Here is an 18,763-nt window from a genome sequence, read left to right as displayed (position 1 = left end):
TACTCATACGTGACATTAAAAAGCCTGTTGCGGTGGCCGGGAATCGAACCCGGACCAACTGCTTGGAAGGCAACTATGCTGACCATTACACCACCACCGCACAAGCGAGCGCCCCGACGCCGCGCTGTGTCGGCTTCCCGCCTGTCGGCAGCGGCCGAAGGTGATCGTACCTGGCAGGCGCATTTCGAGGTAGGCTAGGGGAGCACATCCAGGCGCGTTCGGACAGCGTATCCGCGCACATTTCGCATCCTTGGCAAGAGTCGGCGCCGGCGACGCAAGAGTACGCAGAGGACCGCGTTCTGGCGGCATTTTTAAGCAGTACAGTGCAGGATTCAGCGTCTGCAGCATCTTCTCGACAGAATGCTACGGCGCTTGACGGCAGTCCCACTTTCCCTTGAGACATCTGCTCGGGAAGCAGCGTGCAGTTACTACCGGCCCGAGCATCGGTGGTTCAGTGGTAGAATGCTCGCCTGCCACGCGGGCGGCCCGGGTTCGATTCCCGGCCGATGCATCATTTTGCTTTTCCCACGATAATGCTGCCGTGTGGCTTGCGCGCTTGACATGCACGATCCACATGAATGTATAGCAGGATTCCCTTGAGAAGAACCGAGAACGCAGCACTCGCGGGTCCCCACTAGGACGCTCGCATGGTGTTCTACAGACTAGCGTCGGCCTGGCCTCGCAAGTTGCTGTGTCCAGGTGCCTCCGAGGCACTGAACGTTAACGACAAGGAGTGCTGCCTATCGTTTGCAAATCTGCAGCAACACCGCAATCAACTGGGCTGGCAATGCACGTGTAGCAACAGAACACGTTATCCAGGAAGTACAGTGTCTTTACGTCTAACATTGGGTGTGGTACTTACCCAGTTTCCAGGACAAGCGCTTCACCTGTGCCTCGGTAGCGCAGTAGGCAGCGCGTAAGTCTCATAATCTTAAGGTCGTGAGTTCGATCCTCACCCGGGGCATTTAATTTTCTGTGACTGATGGTGATGCTGTTGCTAGGGCACCAACTTATTTCTTGTTTTTTATCCACAACGTTTTCAACGCTTCAGCGGGAAAATGTTTACTCCCTGTTATTGCTACTTACAGCTTCCCTTTTCCTCTTCTCCTAGCACAGCATGAAGCCAAAAACATTGCTCTGAGACGTTTGAGGTGCGCGCCTTGCCAGTCAGTATGCGCAAAGACGCTCGCAAAGAGAGAAGGGCGCCGACGCGGGACACGACACGAAATGCTACAAGCGACCGTCCGATCCGCCGCAGGAACGCCCGCATCCGGTGTGGTCTAGTGGCTAGGATACCTGGCTTTCACCCAGGAGGCCCGGGTTCGATTCCCGGTACCGGAACGGAACTTTTTCCACACGAATCGTGACAAGTTTGAGCTGTCCGAGCTGCCGTTTCCCGTCCTGCTCGCAATATATCTACTGTTTCGTGACCGTCAGCAGAGTATAGACGAGGGAAGCAGACATCCGACGACCATAGAAATGGTGTACGGCTTCATGCCATACGTTTGCAGCGTAGGGCTGAGCGAGTGCAACTGTCGAGGCCCGTTAGCTCAGTTGGTTAGAGCGTCGTGCTAATAACGCGAAGGTCGTGGGTTCGATCCCCCCACGGGCCACAACGCTTTTACTACCACGAAAAGGCAGCGCCGATTTCAGCTGGCGAGTGTGATGACCAAAACATCATCACCCTGCGTGGAAGTTGACAGAGGATCCGAACCCGACTTGTCGGGAAGCGCTACAGCATTCACTCGGCAATGGCCATAATATGTTGAATACACTGGTTCTCAACCGATAAAGAGAAGATGAAAGGAAATGTCCGATTGCCGATGCGTAACAACTTTGGCCCTTGTCGGTACTTGGGCGGGAGAGCGCATGGGGACACAGGGTACTGTTGGCAGTTTTACTTCCTATTTTTCTTTCTCCTTTGTTTTCGGAGCTACAGCCCGATTCGGTCAGGGAGACGCCACCGTGAAATGAACGGGCGTGCTGTGTGTACATCGCCTCGCCTCTCCTTACCTCTCTCAGTCGTTTCTCGTGCTTGTCGTTTTGATATAGGCCGATTGGAGAGCGTCAGCTCTCGCGTCAGCTGAGCAAAGTCGAGACAAGTCGAGACAGTCGAGACACACTATAGGCTGGTCTGCAGCGAGTAAGAGGGGGAAAAAACATTAAGTTAAGGGCGCGTGGCGAAAGTACTCATACGTGACATTAAAAAGCCTGTTGCGGTGGCCGGGAATCGAACCCGGACCAACTGCTTGGAAGGCAACTATGCTGACCATTACACCACCACCGCACAAGCGAGCGCCCCGACGCCGCGCTGTGTCGGCTTCCCGCCTGTCGGCAGCGGCCGAAGGTGATCGTACCTGGCAGGCGCATTTCGAGGTAGGCTAGGGGAGCACATCCAGGCGCGTTCGGACAGCGTATCCGCGCACATTTCGCATCCTTGGCAAGAGTCGGCGCCGGCGACGCAAGAGTACGCAGAGGACCGCGTTCTGGCGGCATTTTTAAGCAGTACAGTGCAGGATTCAGCGTCTGCAGCATCTTCTCGACAGAATGCTACGGCGCTTGACGGCAGTCCCACTTTCCCTTGAGACATCTGCTCGGGAAGCAGCGTGCAGTTACTACCGGCCCGAGCATCGGTGGTTCAGTGGTAGAATGCTCGCCTGCCACGCGGGCGGCCCGGGTTCGATTCCCGGCCGATGCATCATTTTGCTTTTCCCACGATAATGCTGCCGTGTGGCTTGCGCGCTTGAGATGCACGATCCACATGAATGTATAGCAGGATTCCCTTGAGAAGAACCGAGAACGCAGCACTCGCGGGTCCCCACTAGGACGCTCGCATGGTGTTCTACAGACTAGCGTCGGCCTGGCCTCGCAAGTTGCTGTGTCCAGGTGCCTCCGAGGCACTGAACGTTAACGACAAGGAGTGCTGCCTATCGTTTGCAAATCTGCAGCAACACCGCAATCAACTGGGCTGGCAATGCACGTGTAGCAACAGAACACGTTATCCAGGAAGTACAGTGTCTTTACGTCTAACATTGGGTGTGGTACTTACCCAGTTTCCAGGACAAGCGCTTCACCTGTGCCTCGGTAGCGCAGTAGGCAGCGCGTAAGTCTCATAATCTTAAGGTCGTGAGTTCGATCCTCACCCGGGGCATTTAATTTTCTGTGACTGATGGTGATGCTGTTGCTAGGGCACCAACTTATTTCTTGTTTTTTATCCACAACGTTTTCAACGCTTCAGCGGGAAAATGTTTACTCCCTGTTATTGCTACTTACAGCTTCCCTTTTCCTCTTCTCCTAGCACAGCATGAAGCCAAAAACATTGCTCTGAGACGTTTGAGGTGCGCGCCTTGCCAGTCAGTATGCGCAAAGACGCTCGCAAAGAGAGAAGGGCGCCGACGCGGGACACGACACGAAATGCTACAAGCGACCGTCCGATCCGCCGCAGGAACGCCCGCATCCGGTGTGGTCTAGTGGCTAGGATACCTGGCTTTCACCCAGGAGGCCCGGGTTCGATTCCCGGTACCGGAACGGAACTTTTTCCACACGAATCGTGACAAGTTTGAGCTGTCCGAGCTGCCGTTTCCCGTCCTGCTCGCAATATATCTACTGTTTCGTGACCGTCAGCAGAGTATAGACGAGGGAAGCAGACATCCGACGACCATAGAAATGGTGTACGGCTTCATGCCATACGTTTGCAGCGTAGGGCTGAGCGAGCGCAACTGTCGAGGCCCGTTAGCTCAGTTGGTTAGAGCGTCGTGCTAATAACGCGAAGGTCGTGGGTTCGATCCCCCCACGGGCCACAACGCTTTTACTACCACGAAAAGGCAGCGCCGATTTCAGCTGGCGAGTGTGATGACCAAAAGATCATCACCCTGCGTGGAAGTTGACAGAGGATCCGAACCCGACTTGTCGGGAAGCGCTACAGCATTCACTCGGCAATGGCCATAATATGTTGAATACACTGGTTCTCAACCGATAAAGAGAAGATGAAAGGAAATGTCCGATTGCCGATGCGTAACAACTTTGGCCCTTGTCGGTACTTGGGCGGGAGAGCGCATGGGGACACAGGGTACTGTTGGCAGTTTTACTTCCTATTTTTCTTTCTCCTTTGTTTTCGGAGCTACAGCCCGATTCGGTCAGGGAGACGCCACCGTGAAATGAACGGGCGTGCTGTGTGTACATCGCCTCGCCTCTCCTTACCTCTCTCAGTCGTTTCTCGTGCTTGTCGTTTTGATATAGGCCGATTGGAGAGCGTCAGCTCTCGCGTCAGCTGAGCAAAGTCGAGACAAGTCGAGACAGTCGAGACACACTATAGGCTGGTCTGCAGCGAGTAAGAGGGGGAAAAAACATTAAGTTAAGGGCGCGTGGCGAAAGTACTCATACGTGACATTAAAAAGCCTGTTGCGGTGGCCGGGAATCGAACCCGGACCAACTGCTTGGAAGGCAACTATGCTGACCATTACACCACCACCGCACAAGCGAGCGCCCCGACGCCGCGCTGTGTCGGCTTCCCGCCTGTCGGCAGCGGCCGAAGGTGATCGTACCTGGCAGGCGCATTTCGAGGTAGGCTAGGGGAGCACATCCAGGCGCGTTCGGACAGCGTATCCGCGCACATTTCGCATCCTTGGCAAGAGTCGGCGCCGGCGACGCAAGAGTACGCAGAGGACCGCGTTCTGGCGGCATTTTTAAGCAGTACAGTGCAGGATTCAGCGTCTGCAGCATCTTCTCGACAGAATGCTACGGCGCTTGACGGCAGTCCCACTTTCCCTTGAGACATCTGCTCGGGAAGCAGCGTGCAGTTACTACCGGCCCGAGCATCGGTGGTTCAGTGGTAGAATGCTCGCCTGCCACGCGGGCGGCCCGGGTTCGATTCCCGGCCGATGCATCATTTTGCTTTTCCCACGATAATGCTGCCGTGTGGCTTGCGCGCTTGACATGCACGATCCACATGAATGTATAGCAGGATTCCCTTGAGAAGAACCGAGAACGCAGCACTCGCGGGTCCCCACTAGGACGCTCGCATGGTGTTCTACAGACTAGCGTCGGCCTGGCCTCGCAAGTTGCTGTGTCCAGGTGCCTCCGAGGCACTGAACGTTAACGACAAGGAGTGCTGCCTATCGTTTGCAAATCTGCAGCAACACCGCAATCAACTGGGCTGGCAATGCACGTGTAGCAACAGAACACGTTATCCAGGAAGTACAGTGTCTTTACGTCTAACATTGGGTGTGGTACTTACCCAGTTTCCAGGACAAGCGCTTCACCTGTGCCTCGGTAGCGCAGTAGGCAGCGCGTAAGTCTCATAATCTTAAGGTCGTGAGTTCGATCCTCACCCGGGGCATTTAATTTTCTGTGACTGATGGTGATGCTGTTGCTAGGGCACCAACTTATTTCTTGTTTTTTATCCACAACGTTTTCAACGCTTCAGCGGGAAAATGTTTACTCCCTGTTATTGCTACTTACAGCTTCCCTTTTCCTCTTCTCCTAGCACAGCATGAAGCCAAAAACATTGCTCTGAGACGTTTGAGGTGCGCGCCTTGCCAGTCAGTATGCGCAAAGACGCTCGCAAAGAGAGAAGGGCGCCGACGCGGGACACGACACGAAATGCTACAAGCGACCGTCCGATCCGCCGCAGGAACGCCCACATCCGGTGTGGTCTAGTGGCTAGGATACCTGGCTTTCACCCAGGAGGCCCGGGTTCGATTCCCGGTACCGGAACGGAACTTTTTCCACACGAATCGTGACAAGTTTGAGCTGTCCGAGCTGCCGTTTCCCGTCCTGCTCGCAATATATCTACTGTTTCGTGACCGTCAGCAGAGTATAGACGAGGGAAGCAGACATCCGACGACCATAGAAATGGTGTACGGCTTCATGCCATACGTTTGCAGCGTAGGGCTGAGCGAGCGCAACTGTCGAGGCCCGTTAGCTCAGTTGGTTAGAGCGTCGTGCTAATAACGCGAAGGTCGTGGGTTCGATCCCCCCACGGGCCACAACGCTTTTACTACCACGAAAAGGCAGCGCCGATTTCAGCTGGCGAGTGTGATGACCAAAACATCATCACCCTGCGTGGAAGTTGACAGAGGATCCGAACCCGACTTGTCGGGAAGCGCTACAGCATTCACTCGGCAATGGCCATAATATGTTGAATACACTGGTTCTCAACCGATAAAGAGAAGATGAAAGGAAATGTCCGATTGCCGATGCGTAACAACTTTGGCCCTTGTCGGTACTTGGGCGGGAGAGCGCATGGGGACACAGGGTACTGTTGGCAGTTTTACTTCCTATTTTTCTTTCTCCTTTGTTTTCGGAGCTACAGCCCGATTCGGTCAGGGAGACGCCACCGTGAAATGAACGGGCGTGCTGTGTGTACATCGCCTCGCCTCTCCTTACCTCTCTCAGTCGTTTCTCGTGCTTGTCGTTTTGATATAGGCCGATTGGAGAGCGTCAGCTCTCGCGTCAGCTGAGCAAAGTCGAGACAAGTCGAGACAGTCGAGACACACTATAGGCTGGTCTGCAGCGAGTAAGAGGGGGAAAAAACATTAAGTTAAGGGCGCGTGGCGAAAGTACTCATACGTGACATTAAAAAGCCTGTTGCGGTGGCCGGGAATCGAACCCGGACCAACTGCTTGGAAGGCAACTATGCTGACCATTACACCACCACCGCACAAGCGAGCGCCCCGACGCCGCGCTGTGTCGGCTTCCCGCCTGTCGGCAGCGGCCGAAGGTGATCGTACCTGGCAGGCGCATTTCGAGGTAGGCTAGGGGAGCACATCCAGGCGCGTTCGGACAGCGTATCCGCGCACATTTCGCATCCTTGGCAAGAGTCGGCGCCGGCGACGCAAGAGTACGCAGAGGACCGCGTTCTGGCGGCATTTTTAAGCAGTACAGTGCAGGATTCAGCGTCTGCAGCATCTTCTCGACAGAATGCTACGGCGCTTGACGGCAGTCCCACTTTCCCTTGAGACATCTGCTCGGGAAGCAGCGTGCAGTTACTACCGGCCCGAGCATCGGTGGTTCAGTGGTAGAATGCTCGCCTGCCACGCGGGCGGCCCGGGTTCGATTCCCGGCCGATGCATCATTTTGCTTTTCCCACGATAATGCTGCCGTGTGGCTTGCGCGCTTGAGATGCACGATCCACATGAATGTATAGCAGGATTCCCTTGAGAAGAACCGAGAACGCAGCACTCGCGGGTCCCCACTAGGACGCTCGCATGGTGTTCTACAGACTAGCGTCGGCCTGGCCTCGCAAGTTGCTGTGTCCAGGTGCCTCCGAGGCACTGAACGTTAACGACAAGGAGTGCTGCCTATCGTTTGCAAATCTGCAGCAACACCGCAATCAACTGGGCTGGCAATGCACGTGTAGCAACAGAACACGTTATCCAGGAAGTACAGTGTCTTTACGTCTAACATTGGGTGTGGTACTTACCCAGTTTCCAGGACAAGCGCTTCACCTGTGCCTCGGTAGCGCAGTAGGCAGCGCGTAAGTCTCATAATCTTAAGGTCGTGAGTTCGATCCTCACCCGGGGCATTTAATTTTCTGTGACTGATGGTGATGCTGTTGCTAGGGCACCAACTTATTTCTTGTTTTTTATCCACAACGTTTTCAACGCTTCAGCGGGAAAATGTTTACTCCCTGTTATTGCTACTTACAGCTTCCCTTTTCCTCTTCTCCTAGCACAGCATGAAGCCAAAAACATTGCTCTGAGACGTTTGAGGTGCGCGCCTTGCCAGTCAGTATGCGCAAAGACGCTCGCAAAGAGAGAAGGGCGCCGACGCGGGACACGACACGAAATGCTACAAGCGACCGTCCGATCCGCCGCAGGAACGCCCGCATCCGGTGTGGTCTAGTGGCTAGGATACCTGGCTTTCACCCAGGAGGCCCGGGTTCGATTCCCGGTACCGGAACGGAACTTTTTCCACACGAATCGTGACAAGTTTGAGCTGTCCGAGCTGCCGTTTCCCGTCCTGCTCGCAATATATCTACTGTTTCGTGACCGTCAGCAGAGTATAGACGAGGGAAGCAGACATCCGACGACCATAGAAATGGTGTACGGCTTCATGCCATACGTTTGCAGCGTAGGGCTGAGCGAGCGCAACTGTCGAGGCCCGTTAGCTCAGTTGGTTAGAGCGTCGTGCTAATAACGCGAAGGTCGTGGGTTCGATCCCCCCACGGGCCACAACGCTTTTACTACCACGAAAAGGCAGCGCCGATTTCAGCTGGCGAGTGTGATGACCAAAAGATCATCACCCTGCGTGGAAGTTGACAGAGGATCCGAACCCGACTTGTCGGGAAGCGCTACAGCATTCACTCGGCAATGGCCATAATATGTTGAATACACTGGTTCTCAACCGATAAAGAGAAGATGAAAGGAAATGTCCGATTGCCGATGCGTAACAACTTTGGCCCTTGTCGGTACTTGGGCGGGAGAGCGCATGGGGACACAGGGTACTGTTGGCAGTTTTACTTCCTATTTTTCTTTCTCCTTTGTTTTCGGAGCTACAGCCCGATTCGGTCAGGGAGACGCCACCGTGAAATGAACGGGCGTGCTGTGTGTACATCGCCTCGCCTCTCCTTACCTCTCTCAGTCGTTTCTCGTGCTTGTCGTTTTGATATAGGCCGATTGGAGAGCGTCAGCTCTCGCGTCAGCTGAGCAAAGTCGAGACAAGTCGAGACAGTCGAGACACACTATAGGCTGGTCTGCAGCGAGTAAGAGGGGGAAAAAACATTAAGTTAAGGGCGCGTGGCGAAAGTACTCATACGTGACATTAAAAAGCCTGTTGCGGTGGCCGGGAATCGAACCCGGACCAACTGCTTGGAAGGCAACTATGCTGACCATTACACCACCACCGCACAAGCGAGCGCCCCGACGCCGCGCTGTGTCGGCTTCCCGCCTGTCGGCAGCGGCCGAAGGTGATCGTACCTGGCAGGCGCATTTCGAGGTAGGCTAGGGGAGCACATCCAGGCGCGTTCGGACAGCGTATCCGCGCACATTTCGCATCCTTGGCAAGAGTCGGCGCCGGCGACGCAAGAGTACGCAGAGGACCGCGTTCTGGCGGCATTTTTAAGCAGTACAGTGCAGGATTCAGCGTCTGCAGCATCTTCTCGACAGAATGCTACGGCGCTTGACGGCAGTCCCACTTTCCCTTGAGACATCTGCTCGGGAAGCAGCGTGCAGTTACTACCGGCCCGAGCATCGGTGGTTCAGTGGTAGAATGCTCGCCTGCCACGCGGGCGGCCCGGGTTCGATTCCCGGCCGATGCATCATTTTGCTTTTCCCACGATAATGCTGCCGTGTGGCTTGCGCGCTTGACATGCACGATCCACATGAATGTATAGCAGGATTCCCTTGAGAAGAACCGAGAACGCAGCACTCGCGGGTCCCCACTAGGACGCTCGCATGGTGTTCTACAGACTAGCGTCGGCCTGGCCTCGCAAGTTGCTGTGTCCAGGTGCCTCCGAGGCACTGAACGTTAACGACAAGGAGTGCTGCCTATCGTTTGCAAATCTGCAGCAACACCGCAATCAACTGGGCTGGCAATGCACGTGTAGCAACAGAACACGTTATCCAGGAAGTACAGTGTCTTTACGTCTAACATTGGGTGTGGTACTTACCCAGTTTCCAGGACAAGCGCTTCACCTGTGCCTCGGTAGCGCAGTAGGCAGCGCGTAAGTCTCATAATCTTAAGGTCGTGAGTTCGATCCTCACCCGGGGCATTTAATTTTCTGTGACTGATGGTGATGCTGTTGCTAGGGCACCAACTTATTTCTTGTTTTTTATCCACAACGTTTTCAACGCTTCAGCGGGAAAATGTTTACTCCCTGTTATTGCTACTTACAGCTTCCCTTTTCCTCTTCTCCTAGCACAGCATGAAGCCAAAAACATTGCTCTGAGACGTTTGAGGTGCGCGCCTTGCCAGTCAGTATGCGCAAAGACGCTCGCAAAGAGAGAAGGGCGCCGACGCGGGACACGACACGAAATGCTACAAGCGACCGTCCGATCCGCCGCAGGAACGCCCACATCCGGTGTGGTCTAGTGGCTAGGATACCTGGCTTTCACCCAGGAGGCCCGGGTTCGATTCCCGGTACCGGAACGGAACTTTTTCCACACGAATCGTGACAAGTTTGAGCTGTCCGAGCTGCCGTTTCCCGTCCTGCTCGCAATATATCTACTGTTTCGTGACCGTCAGCAGAGTATAGACGAGGGAAGCAGACATCCGACGACCATAGAAATGGTGTACGGCTTCATGCCATACGTTTGCAGCGTAGGGCTGAGCGAGCGCAACTGTCGAGGCCCGTTAGCTCAGTTGGTTAGAGCGTCGTGCTAATAACGCGAAGGTCGTGGGTTCGATCCCCCCACGGGCCACAACGCTTTTACTACCACGAAAAGGCAGCGCCGATTTCAGCTGGCGAGTGTGATGACCAAAACATCATCACCCTGCGTGGAAGTTGACAGAGGATCCGAACCCGACTTGTCGGGAAGCGCTACAGCATTCACTCGGCAATGGCCATAATATGTTGAATACACTGGTTCTCAACCGATAAAGAGAAGATGAAAGGAAATGTCCGATTGCCGATGCGTAACAACTTTGGCCCTTGTCGGTACTTGGGCGGGAGAGCGCATGGGGACACAGGGTACTGTTGGCAGTTTTACTTCCTATTTTTCTTTCTCCTTTGTTTTCGGAGCTACAGCCCGATTCGGTCAGGGAGACGCCACCGTGAAATGAACGGGCGTGCTGTGTGTACATCGCCTCGCCTCTCCTTACCTCTCTCAGTCGTTTCTCGTGCTTGTCGTTTTGATATAGGCCGATTGGAGAGCGTCAGCTCTCGCGTCAGCTGAGCAAAGTCGAGACAAGTCGAGACAGTCGAGACACACTATAGGCTGGTCTGCAGCGAGTAAGAGGGGGAAAAAACATTAAGTTAAGGGCGCGTGGCGAAAGTACTCATACGTGACATTAAAAAGCCTGTTGCGGTGGCCGGGAATCGAACCCGGACCAACTGCTTGGAAGGCAACTATGCTGACCATTACACCACCACCGCACAAGCGAGCGCCCCGACGCCGCGCTGTGTCGGCTTCCCGCCTGTCGGCAGCGGCCGAAGGTGATCGTACCTGGCAGGCGCATTTCGAGGTAGGCTAGGGGAGCACATCCAGGCGCGTTCGGACAGCGTATCCGCGCACATTTCGCATCCTTGGCAAGAGTCGGCGCCGGCGACGCAAGAGTACGCAGAGGACCGCGTTCTGGCGGCATTTTTAAGCAGTACAGTGCAGGATTCAGCGTCTGCAGCATCTTCTCGACAGAATGCTACGGCGCTTGACGGCAGTCCCACTTTCCCTTGAGACATCTGCTCGGGAAGCAGCGTGCAGTTACTACCGGCCCGAGCATCGGTGGTTCAGTGGACGACAGTCAGCCGGCGGACGCGGTCGAGGTCGGACGTGCTGTGCTGCGCGCCGCGCCGTCGTTGTTTTCGTGTGGTGAGTCACTGCGCTTGCTTCAGTGTCTACCAGTGTTTTGGTGTAATCTGGAAATGAACTCGATTTCGTGATGTCTCAACCGAGTAGGAAAGACACATTGAAGTTTACTTTTGACAGAAACTTTGTCCGACCTAAATCTTTTGAAGTTGAGCAATGGTTAGAAGATGAAGTAAAGATAGGACTTGAGGATATAATCGGGATACATCTTTCGATTGTCAGTAGCACCGTTTTCGTTAAATTAGCTCGATCAGACATGTGTGAGAAAATAGTTGAATCTTGTGGTGGTATCCTCAAATTTAAACATAGCGATGGCAATGTGGGTGAAGTTGTTGTTTCGCATGCCGGCCTAGGAATACGGACTGTTCGACTCTTTGAACTTCCATTTGAAATAACCAGTGAACAGATCAACGCAGTGCTCTGTCCCTACGGTAAAATCATCAGCAATATTGCGTCACGTTGGTCTAGTGCACATAAATTCCCGGTTCTTAATGGGGTGCGGCAATTGAAAATCGAGCTGCAGAAGCACATCCCGTCTTATGTTAACATATGCGGGTATCGTGCGATAGTAATGTACAATGATCAGCCTCGAACGTGTGCCGCATGCAACTCGACAGGTCACGTGCGTGCCGAATGCATGCAGAGGCGAGTGGCGCAGCTGCCTGCCGGCGAGGCAGCCAGGCCCCCCGCGATGACAACACTGCCTGTGACGTACGTCGCCGTGGCGCGTGGGCTTTCGGCTCCATCCACGGTCACCGAAATCAGTGAAAATACTGTCGTGCCTGCGCCAGTGACGCAAATGGGGACTGTTGCAACGCCGGAAGAGACCCCACCTAAACCCATAGAAGTATCGCCGTCCGTAGTAGTCACAGAAGAACAGGCATCCGACATGCAAACGGCTGCGTCCCAATCGGCCGCTGCTACTCCACGGGGGGAATCTCCAGCAGGTTCCGATCAAGGCCCACACAATCGTACGTCTCCCAGAAAAACTAAAAAACGGAGAGTTGCCCGCCAGGGTGCAGAACAGATTGCACCGGTTCTGCGCGAAAAGGCTAAACAGATAGGTGAACAACTCAGTGACAAAGCATCTGATAGCACAAACCATGATCATCCCTCAGCCAGTTTACCATCAGTCCTTGACAATGTCTCAGATGCTCTCCCTCTGAACCCTGAACAGTCAGCTCAACTCCGAACCGACTGTGATGTCCGCATGGTCAAACTCTATCCTGCACCAGAGTCGGTAACGACCTCGACACAACCGCCGCCAACTAGTTGGGCGGACGATACAGAATCCACTGCCGAAGTAGACAGTATGGATACTTCCGAAACGGTGACAGCCGTCACTTCAGTCTCCAAAGTCGACGATGTTACCGAGAAAGATAACGCCTCGACAGAAACTGCCGCGCAAAAAGAACGCACGACTGATCCCTTTTCAACCGGAGACTATTTTTAACTCTGCCTTTAAAGTGACTGTCAATACATGTTTTTGTTATCTGGAATTGCTTCCAAAGTGCTTCTACGACGTGACTTGTTTTTTCCAGCGTTATTTCTGTTTGATATCGGACTGATTTTAGGTATTGCTCCTGTTTAGTCCACCACTATTCCGCCACAGGCCTATCGACTTGCTACTCTCAATATTAATAAGATACGTAGCGCTCTTAAACTGCAACACTTAAAGGACTTTTTATATGCAGCTGATGTAGACATTTTATTTGTACAAGAAGTAACAGAGATCAGGCTTGATTGCATACCAGGTTATAATGTGATCACTAATCCTGGGGCCGGTTGCGAATTAGGTACAGCTTTTATTGTGAAGGAAGGTATCATTATTACCGTCGTCACAAAACTGCCGAACAGTAGGGGCATTGCGGGCACTTTTTATAACAACAGACTAATTAATGTCTATGCCCCATCCGGTTCCAGTAATAGACGTCAAAGAGCAGAATTTTTTAAAGAAGAAATAGTTCCTCTCTTTGGCGTCCGCCACACCAATGTCATCTTCGGAGGCGACTTTAACTGTGTCATCAGTGCAAAGGACCAGACTCCCAATCTTAACAAATCACTTGAACTGGAACGAATTGTACGAGACTTGCGCTTAGTTGATTCTTGGGAGCTCAAGCATGGGGCAGCACCTGGGTTTACCCATATCACGACCCATTCGGCAAGCCGTCTTGATCGAATTTATGTCACACCCACTTTGAGGAATAACATTCTGCAGTCAGAAGTATGGCCAGTGGCTTTCTCAGATCATGCTGCATACATCTGTACTATAAGTCTAGACCGACAACGGACGTGTCGATACAGGGGCCTGTGGAAATTAAATGTTTCACATCTACAAGACTCGGCGTGTCAAGAAGCCTTCCTCAATACCTGGCGAGAATGTGAGCAACGATTTGCCTCTTATAATTCGGCCATTGATTGGTGGCTGAGGTGCGCCAAACCTAAAATTAGGTGGTGTTTCATGAACTACGCACGGGAAAAGAGCTTTTGGCTTCAAAGGACGATCAATTTCTATTTTCATTGTCTGCGGGAACTGTATATGCTCGGTACTTCGGCTGTCGAGAATTGTCAACGAATTAAGAAAATCCAGGCCAAAATCCTAACCCTAAGGAGGACGCAGCTAGAAGGCTACAAAGTCAGGTCACGGGTCCAGACAACTGTACACCAAGAACTCACCTCAGTCTACCATATGATCCAAGAAAGTAAGAAAGGGTCCCGTAAAATACTGACGGAGTTAATTGCTGAGGATGGCGCAACGCTGACTACGCACAACGAGATTAAAGCGGCGGTGCTAAACTACTTCACCACCTTGATGTCAAATAAAGAAGTTAACGTGCAAGCGCAGGATGCTCTTTTGAATAATTTGCGCAACAGAGTCAGTCTCGTGGACGCGGAAAAGCTATTCGACGTGGCGACCGAAGAAGACGTGGAATATGTACTCTGGAAAAGTGCTAAGAATAAATCCCCCGGACCTGACGGAATTCCCGCCGAATTCTATCAAAAATTCTGGAACACCATAAAGGCGAAGATCACTTGCATCTGTAACGAACTTCTAGACCACAACAACGTGATCCCCACCAGCTTCTGTGAAGGCATAATCGTTCTAATTAAAAAAAACCTCAGGCAGTGCAAACGTAAAAAATCTCAGACCGATAACGCTGCTCAACAGCGACTATAAAATCTTTGCGAGACTTTTGGCCCAAAGGCTTAAATCTACAATGACCAGTATCATTGGCCCTTACCAGACCAGCGTGGGCAAGGATCGGAAAATTCGACAGACTCTGTGCGACTACCGTGATTTAATCTCTATTGCGGAAGTCTGTAAGCTGAAATGTGCCATCATATCTTTGGACTTCGACAAAGCCTTTGACAGGGTAAACCACCAGTATCTCTTTCGTACCATGTATGCGATGGGTTTTCCACCTGGGTTCGTCGCAATTATAAAACAGATGGTAGCGACTAATTTATCCAGAGTCATCATCAATGGCCAGCCTACCCGAGCAATCGAGATAGCCAGTTCCGTCAGGCAGGGCTGCCCAATGTCCATGGCGCTTTTTGCGATTGCCATTGAGCCTTTGTTAGCTACCCTGACGCAAAGTTTACAGGGCATCGTCATACATGGATCCCGAGTAGTGTGCAAGGCGTATGCAGACGATGTCGGTTTCCTTGTACTAAATAGAACTGAAGTGGAGACCGCACTACAGCTAGTCAGGCAATATGAGCACGCGTCAGGTGCACAACTAAACTGGACAAAGTCCGGAATATTCAATATTGGCCGCGGCCTCGGATCGCACCCTCACGGACAACTACGTCAGCTGAAGATATTCAAGTGCCTTGGAATTGATTTTCAGAGTAATATTCGGCACACCATTGCAACCAACTATCGAAAGCTTCTACGGACTATTCGTGCCAGCATACGGGAACACAGTGTACGGAAACTAAATGAAATTCAGAAAGTAACGGTCGCAAATGTCTACCTCACCTCGAAACTCAATTATATCGCTCAAGTTTTACCAATGTCTGCACTCACTGCAAAACGAATCATGTCAGCATTAGGACAGTTTGTCAGCCGTCACCACATTTTTAAAGTTCAGTTTGACACCTTAACGCTTGCCACAGAAAATGGTGGCTTAAATCTTGTCGATGTTGAAAAGAAGGCGCAAGCTTTATATATATCAACAACTTTCCACCAATGGAAACACTCAGCTGATAGTCTCGCTGCTCACCTGCTTACTGAGATAGCTCCGGCCGACCTCAGTCCACCTATCACGGTGCAACATATTCCAAACGGACTTTACCACTTAAAATGGTTTTTACTGGAGTACAGTTATGTACACACAAGGATCCCCGAACAAGAAATGAAGCCAGTGAAACACGTGTACCAGGAACTCATGAAAGATAAGAAGAAAAATAACATTGAAGAAAAATACAACTTTTACGACTGGAAGGTAATCTGGGAGAACATCCATTGTCCGTATTTGCCGTCTACACTGAAAGCCACTTGGTATTTCGCAGTTAACAGAAAATTGGCAACTAACTCCAAACTACATAACATACACCTCGCAGCATCACCTTTGTGCACAACGTGTAATTTAATGGATACTGATGAACACAGGTTTGTGTGCGACAACATAAAAGATATATGGGAATATATCACGAACAAGTTAGCACTCATTAGTAGAACATCGCCCAGATATATAACACCTGCTGCCTTTCTGACGCCGGACGATACCCCGTACCCACGGACGAGAAGGAACGCACTAAACTGGTTAAAAGCCGCTACTGTACATTACTTATTTACAAAAGAAGACAAGAGTAAAGAAGACTTCTGTGTCTATCTTACCACTCAGCACCATATGCTAATGAAAACGAAAAACTATAAGGATAACTTCGCCAACTACCTGCTCAAAACTGTAACGTAAAAAAAAAAAAAAAAAAAAAAAAAAAAAAAAAAAAAAAAAAAAAAAGGGACTACCACATCAATTGATTGAATTTCATGTTAACGAACATTCAGCAGCTACTCACTCAAGATCAGACGGACCATCTATAAGGCGAATAATATGTCATGTTGACCGAACCACAAGTTACTAACACCACTGAAGTAATCAATTGGCAAGAGATCAAGCTTCATTTCGTAAGAAGAAGAAAATTCAGTTTTCTCTTTCGAGCAATATTTTAGTTCTCTTTCAATTTCGCAGAGTTCAGAACAAAGCTTTTTAATTTTAGAAGCAATGGATTTTCACTTTTCTTTTAACTTCCTTGACGTTTTCTGTTACCACAAGGCACTGGAGCCGCCATAAATTTCAGTTACTATTTCCTTAATATGGATGCTTGTATCGTAAACGAAGCATGTAATTCCACATCGTTTTCATTTTCCTTAAATCAAAGGCCTTTGATGCCACACCGACGAAGGTGAATTAATGGCGAGCAGAAGGACGGGCTATAAGGGGTGGATGGAGGCCCAAAAAATAATAAATAAAAAAAAAAAAAAAAAAAAGTGGTTAAGGAGTCTGACTCGAAATCAGATTCCCCAAAAAAAAAAAAAAAAAAAAAAAAAAAAGTGGTAGAATGCTCGCCTGCCACGCGGGCGGCCCGGGTTCGATTCCCGGCCGATGCATCATTTTGCTTTTCCCACGATAATGCTGCCGTGTGGCTTGCGCGCTTGAGATGCACGATCCACATGAATGTATAGCAGGATTCCCTTGAGAAGAACCGAGAACGCAGCACTCGCGGGTCCCCACTAGGACGCTCGCATGGTGTTCTACAGACTAGCGTCGGCCTGGCCTCGCAAGTTGCTGTGTCCAGGTGCCTCCGAGGCACTGAACGTTAACGACAAGGAGTGCTGCCTATCGTTTGCAAATCTGCAGCAACACCGCAATCAACTGGGCTGGCAATGCACGTGTAGCAACAGAACACGTTATCCAGGAAGTACAGTGTCTTTACGTCTAACATTGGGTGTGGTACTTACCCAGTTTCCAGGACAAGCGCTTCACCTGTGCCTCGGTAGCGCAGTAGGCAGCGCGTAAGTCTCATAATCTTAAGGTCGTGAGTTCGATCCTCACCCGGGGCATTTAATTTTCTGTGACTGATGGTGATGCTGTTGCTAGGGCACCAACTTATTTCTTGTTTTTTATCCACAACGTTTTCAACGCTTCAGCGGGAAAATGTTTACTCCCTGTTATTGCTACTTACAGCTTCCCTTTTCCTCTTCTCCTAGCACAGCATGAAGCCAAAAACATTGCTCTGAGACGTTTGAGGTGCGCGCCTTGCCAGTCAGTATGCGCAAAGACGCTCGCAAAGAGAGAAGGGCGCCGACGCGGGACACGACACGAAATGCTACAAGCGACCGTCCGATCCGCCGCAGGAACGCCCACATCCGGTGTGGTCTAGTGGCTAGGATACCTGGCTTTCACCCAGGAGGCCCGGGTTCGATTCCCGGTACCGGAACGGAACTTTTTCCACACGAATCGTGACAAGTTTGAGCTGTCCGAGCTGCCGTTTCCCGTCCTGCTCGCAATATATCTACTGTTTCGTGACCGTCAGCAGAGTATAGACGAGGGAAGCAGACATCCGACGACCATAGAAATGGTGTACGGCTTCATGCCATACGTTTGCAGCGTAGGGCTGAGCGAGCGCAACTGTCGAGGCCCGTTAGCTCAGTTGGTTAGAGCGTCGTGCTAATAACGCGAAGGTCGTGGGTTCGATCCCCCCACGGGCCACAACGCTTTTACTACCACGAAAAGGCAGCGCCGATTTCAGCTGGCGAGTGTGATGACCAAAACATCATCACCCTGCGTGGAAGTTGACAGAGGATCCGAACCCGACTTGTCGGGAAGCGCTACAGCATTCACTCGGCAATGGCCATAATATGTTGAATACACTGGTTCTCAACCGATAAAGAGAAGATGAAAGGAAATGTCCGATTGCCGATGCGTAACAACTTTGGCCCTTGTCGGTACTTGGGCGGGAGAGCGCATGGGGACACAGGGTACTGTTGGCAGTTTTACTTCCTATTTTTCTTTCTCCTTTGTTTTCGGAGCTACAGCCCGATTCGGTCAGGGAGACGCCACCGTGAAATGAACGGGCGTGCTGTGTGTACATCGCCTCGCCTCCCCTTACCTCTCTCAGTCGTTTCTCGTGCTTGTCGTTTTGATATAGGCCGATTGGAGAGCGTCAGCTCTCGCGTCAGCTGAGCAAAGTCGAGACAAGTCGAGACAAGTCGAGACAAGTCGAGACAAGTCGAGACAAGTCGAGACAAGTCGAGACAAGTCGAGACAAGTCGAGACAAGTCGAGACAA

The 18,763-nt window shown here is 51.6% G+C and overlaps 29 non-coding genes across 29 annotated transcripts; 23 read left to right on the top strand and 6 right to left on the bottom strand.

Moving 5' to 3' along the window:
* Positions 1-28: 28 nt before the first annotated feature.
* Trnag-ucc (transfer RNA glycine (anticodon UCC)) lies at positions 29-100 on the bottom strand. The gene has a single exon. It is a non-coding gene; the product is annotated as a tRNA-Gly (tRNA).
* A 340-nt stretch (positions 101-440) lies between these two features.
* Trnag-gcc (transfer RNA glycine (anticodon GCC)) lies at positions 441-511 on the top strand. The gene has a single exon. It is a non-coding gene; the product is annotated as a tRNA-Gly (tRNA).
* Positions 512-891: 380 nt separating this feature from the next.
* On the top strand, positions 892-964 carry Trnam-cau (transfer RNA methionine (anticodon CAU)). The gene has a single exon. It is a non-coding gene; the product is annotated as a tRNA-Met (tRNA).
* Positions 965-1,269: 305 nt separating this feature from the next.
* Trnae-uuc (transfer RNA glutamic acid (anticodon UUC)) lies at positions 1,270-1,341 on the top strand. The gene has a single exon. It is a non-coding gene; the product is annotated as a tRNA-Glu (tRNA).
* A 198-nt stretch (positions 1,342-1,539) lies between these two features.
* On the top strand, positions 1,540-1,613 carry Trnai-aau (transfer RNA isoleucine (anticodon AAU)). Its single transcript has one exon. It is a non-coding gene; the product is annotated as a tRNA-Ile (tRNA).
* Positions 1,614-2,215: 602 nt separating this feature from the next.
* Positions 2,216-2,287, bottom strand: Trnag-ucc (transfer RNA glycine (anticodon UCC)). The gene has a single exon. It is a non-coding gene; the product is annotated as a tRNA-Gly (tRNA).
* Positions 2,288-2,627: 340 nt separating this feature from the next.
* Trnag-gcc (transfer RNA glycine (anticodon GCC)) lies at positions 2,628-2,698 on the top strand. The gene has a single exon. It is a non-coding gene; the product is annotated as a tRNA-Gly (tRNA).
* Positions 2,699-3,078: 380 nt separating this feature from the next.
* Trnam-cau (transfer RNA methionine (anticodon CAU)) lies at positions 3,079-3,151 on the top strand. Its single transcript has one exon. It is a non-coding gene; the product is annotated as a tRNA-Met (tRNA).
* Positions 3,152-3,456: 305 nt separating this feature from the next.
* On the top strand, positions 3,457-3,528 carry Trnae-uuc (transfer RNA glutamic acid (anticodon UUC)). Its single transcript has one exon. It is a non-coding gene; the product is annotated as a tRNA-Glu (tRNA).
* A 198-nt stretch (positions 3,529-3,726) lies between these two features.
* Trnai-aau (transfer RNA isoleucine (anticodon AAU)) lies at positions 3,727-3,800 on the top strand. Its single transcript has one exon. It is a non-coding gene; the product is annotated as a tRNA-Ile (tRNA).
* Positions 3,801-4,402: 602 nt separating this feature from the next.
* Positions 4,403-4,474, bottom strand: Trnag-ucc (transfer RNA glycine (anticodon UCC)). The gene has a single exon. It is a non-coding gene; the product is annotated as a tRNA-Gly (tRNA).
* Positions 4,475-4,814: 340 nt separating this feature from the next.
* On the top strand, positions 4,815-4,885 carry Trnag-gcc (transfer RNA glycine (anticodon GCC)). The gene has a single exon. It is a non-coding gene; the product is annotated as a tRNA-Gly (tRNA).
* A 380-nt stretch (positions 4,886-5,265) lies between these two features.
* Trnam-cau (transfer RNA methionine (anticodon CAU)) lies at positions 5,266-5,338 on the top strand. Its single transcript has one exon. It is a non-coding gene; the product is annotated as a tRNA-Met (tRNA).
* A 305-nt stretch (positions 5,339-5,643) lies between these two features.
* On the top strand, positions 5,644-5,715 carry Trnae-uuc (transfer RNA glutamic acid (anticodon UUC)). Its single transcript has one exon. It is a non-coding gene; the product is annotated as a tRNA-Glu (tRNA).
* A 198-nt stretch (positions 5,716-5,913) lies between these two features.
* Positions 5,914-5,987, top strand: Trnai-aau (transfer RNA isoleucine (anticodon AAU)). Its single transcript has one exon. It is a non-coding gene; the product is annotated as a tRNA-Ile (tRNA).
* A 602-nt stretch (positions 5,988-6,589) lies between these two features.
* On the bottom strand, positions 6,590-6,661 carry Trnag-ucc (transfer RNA glycine (anticodon UCC)). Its single transcript has one exon. It is a non-coding gene; the product is annotated as a tRNA-Gly (tRNA).
* Positions 6,662-7,001: 340 nt separating this feature from the next.
* Trnag-gcc (transfer RNA glycine (anticodon GCC)) lies at positions 7,002-7,072 on the top strand. Its single transcript has one exon. It is a non-coding gene; the product is annotated as a tRNA-Gly (tRNA).
* Positions 7,073-7,452: 380 nt separating this feature from the next.
* On the top strand, positions 7,453-7,525 carry Trnam-cau (transfer RNA methionine (anticodon CAU)). The gene has a single exon. It is a non-coding gene; the product is annotated as a tRNA-Met (tRNA).
* A 305-nt stretch (positions 7,526-7,830) lies between these two features.
* Trnae-uuc (transfer RNA glutamic acid (anticodon UUC)) lies at positions 7,831-7,902 on the top strand. Its single transcript has one exon. It is a non-coding gene; the product is annotated as a tRNA-Glu (tRNA).
* A 198-nt stretch (positions 7,903-8,100) lies between these two features.
* Positions 8,101-8,174, top strand: Trnai-aau (transfer RNA isoleucine (anticodon AAU)). The gene has a single exon. It is a non-coding gene; the product is annotated as a tRNA-Ile (tRNA).
* Positions 8,175-8,776: 602 nt separating this feature from the next.
* Trnag-ucc (transfer RNA glycine (anticodon UCC)) lies at positions 8,777-8,848 on the bottom strand. The gene has a single exon. It is a non-coding gene; the product is annotated as a tRNA-Gly (tRNA).
* Positions 8,849-9,188: 340 nt separating this feature from the next.
* Trnag-gcc (transfer RNA glycine (anticodon GCC)) lies at positions 9,189-9,259 on the top strand. The gene has a single exon. It is a non-coding gene; the product is annotated as a tRNA-Gly (tRNA).
* Positions 9,260-9,639: 380 nt separating this feature from the next.
* Positions 9,640-9,712, top strand: Trnam-cau (transfer RNA methionine (anticodon CAU)). The gene has a single exon. It is a non-coding gene; the product is annotated as a tRNA-Met (tRNA).
* Positions 9,713-10,017: 305 nt separating this feature from the next.
* On the top strand, positions 10,018-10,089 carry Trnae-uuc (transfer RNA glutamic acid (anticodon UUC)). Its single transcript has one exon. It is a non-coding gene; the product is annotated as a tRNA-Glu (tRNA).
* A 198-nt stretch (positions 10,090-10,287) lies between these two features.
* Positions 10,288-10,361, top strand: Trnai-aau (transfer RNA isoleucine (anticodon AAU)). Its single transcript has one exon. It is a non-coding gene; the product is annotated as a tRNA-Ile (tRNA).
* A 602-nt stretch (positions 10,362-10,963) lies between these two features.
* Positions 10,964-11,035, bottom strand: Trnag-ucc (transfer RNA glycine (anticodon UCC)). Its single transcript has one exon. It is a non-coding gene; the product is annotated as a tRNA-Gly (tRNA).
* Positions 11,036-17,462: 6,427 nt separating this feature from the next.
* On the top strand, positions 17,463-17,535 carry Trnam-cau (transfer RNA methionine (anticodon CAU)). Its single transcript has one exon. It is a non-coding gene; the product is annotated as a tRNA-Met (tRNA).
* Positions 17,536-17,840: 305 nt separating this feature from the next.
* Positions 17,841-17,912, top strand: Trnae-uuc (transfer RNA glutamic acid (anticodon UUC)). Its single transcript has one exon. It is a non-coding gene; the product is annotated as a tRNA-Glu (tRNA).
* A 198-nt stretch (positions 17,913-18,110) lies between these two features.
* Trnai-aau (transfer RNA isoleucine (anticodon AAU)) lies at positions 18,111-18,184 on the top strand. The gene has a single exon. It is a non-coding gene; the product is annotated as a tRNA-Ile (tRNA).
* The last annotated feature ends 579 nt before the right edge of the window (positions 18,185-18,763 follow it).

This window comes from Schistocerca nitens, unplaced genomic scaffold, assembly GCF_023898315.1.
Source record: "Schistocerca nitens isolate TAMUIC-IGC-003100 unplaced genomic scaffold, iqSchNite1.1 HiC_scaffold_250, whole genome shotgun sequence".
Lineage (NCBI taxonomy): Eukaryota > Metazoa > Arthropoda > Insecta > Orthoptera > Acrididae > Schistocerca > Schistocerca nitens.
This window is presented reverse-complemented; position numbering and strand designations above follow the sequence as displayed.